General features: G+C 37.5%; 1 pseudogene; it reads left to right on the forward strand.

Moving 5' to 3' along the window:
* The first annotated feature begins 263 nt into the window (after nucleotides 1-263).
* LOC100752821 lies at nucleotides 264-1,422 on the forward strand (annotated as a pseudogene).
* Nucleotides 1,423-1,767: the final 345 nt, after the last annotated feature.

The following is a 1,767-nucleotide window of genomic DNA, read 5'->3' on the forward strand; positions in this document are numbered from 1 at the left end:
GTTTCTTTTCACTCCATGAGACAAGAGATATTTTGGCCTTTGTATTCTAGTAGTACAGATTTATTAAAGTGAAAGGCTTCATTTTCATTATTTTCATACTTAGTATTTAAATATTTTCCTAAAATAATGATATTTAGATTTTATGATTAAAACATATTCACGTGTCATCAATTTTAGAACACTATACATGAAAAGCGCATCTGAAGCTTTAGTTGGAGTTAAACTAAGTAATTAAACAATATTCTCCTCCCAATCATCTTTCCGCTTCGTCACCATGGTGCGCATGAATGTCCTGGCCAATGCTCTGAAGAGCATCAACAATGCTGAGAAGACAGGCAAATGCCAGGTCCTCATCAGGCCCTGCTCCAAAGTCATCGTGGTGATGAAGCATGGTTACATTGGTTAATTTGAAATCACCGATGACCACAGAGCTGGGAAAATTGTCTTGAACCTCACAGTCAGGTTGAACAAGTGTGGATTTGATGTGTGGCTCAAAGACCTAGAAAAATGGCAGAACAATTGGCTCTCATCCTGTCAGTTTGGCTTCATAGTACTGACAACCTCAGCTGCTATCATGGACCATGAAGAAGCAAGACGAAAACACAGAGGAGGGAAATCCTGGAATTCTTTTTCTAGAGATGTAAAGAAAATAAGTAAAAAGCCTCCATAGATTAAAAAAAAAAAAAAAAAAGATTCTCCTCCCAAAAAGCAAACAGAAAAGGAAATTAAGAGACTTCAACTGGCTAAACTATTTTATTTTTTATTCTTCTGCCTTTGAATTGTCATATAAGTACACTATTTTCTCCTTCCCTTCCCTCCCTCCAAGCAACCCCAATCAAATTACAGGGCATGCAACCCAGTTCCAATGGATGCCTTTGTAACAAACAAAACAAATCTCTGCTGTACCTCAGGCAAAGAAAACATTGTAGAAGAGGGAGAAATTTTCTGTGAAATTGTGTATCTTAATGTCAGAAGCCACACCCATAAGGACTCAGCAATACTACTACCTGAATGAGATGAACATCACAGCAACAAACATGCTTGGTTTTGGTTTCCATCTGTTTAAAAGAGAGGTTTCCTTATTGGGGGTGAGGATGACACTTATTTCTGACAATAAAGAAAGATATTAAAAAGCATAGTTAGGGATTATGCTGATTAAATAAAGTGTTTCTTCTCCAAGTTGTATAACTTCAATAGCTTTGAGTACATAGATAAGTTTCCAGTATCAAACATGGTTTTCTTCTTTTTGAGCAGGTCTTTAGCACAAGTGGAGAGCTACTGGTTATCACTAAGGTATGTGTGACACTACTGCACCAACATGGTCATTGTGCCATAATGGTCACTGACATGGTGAAAAGGCATCATAGATGGGTAGGGATGCTGTTTGCTTCCTCCTTTGGAAGCTTGCAAAGTGCCTTCTGATACCAAAAAAACTAGTCCTCATAAGCAGGCACTGAGATCAATCTCATATCAAGTGCCTTTAGCTCATGTGTCTGAGGTGATTGGTCTCTTCAATAATTGGTATATCTTTCATTTATGAGGGGCAACCAAATGTGATAGTGATAGCCTGCAATGTTTTAAAGTCTCTTGGACAGCCCTAACAACTCAAAAGAATATTTCTCATACTTGGTGTTGGGGACTTTTGTTAGATGGCTATTAGTTCTTAAAAGGAACATTGTCAGCTCAGATGAGAAACTTTCCTCTAATCTGTGTATGTGTATTATACACAGACTAACACGTTCTATAGGTGTTTTGATAGTTAATGTC

This window comes from Cricetulus griseus, chromosome 2 (genome assembly GCF_003668045.3).
Source record: "Cricetulus griseus strain 17A/GY chromosome 2, alternate assembly CriGri-PICRH-1.0, whole genome shotgun sequence".
In the NCBI taxonomy this organism is placed as follows: domain Eukaryota; kingdom Metazoa; phylum Chordata; class Mammalia; order Rodentia; family Cricetidae; genus Cricetulus; species Cricetulus griseus.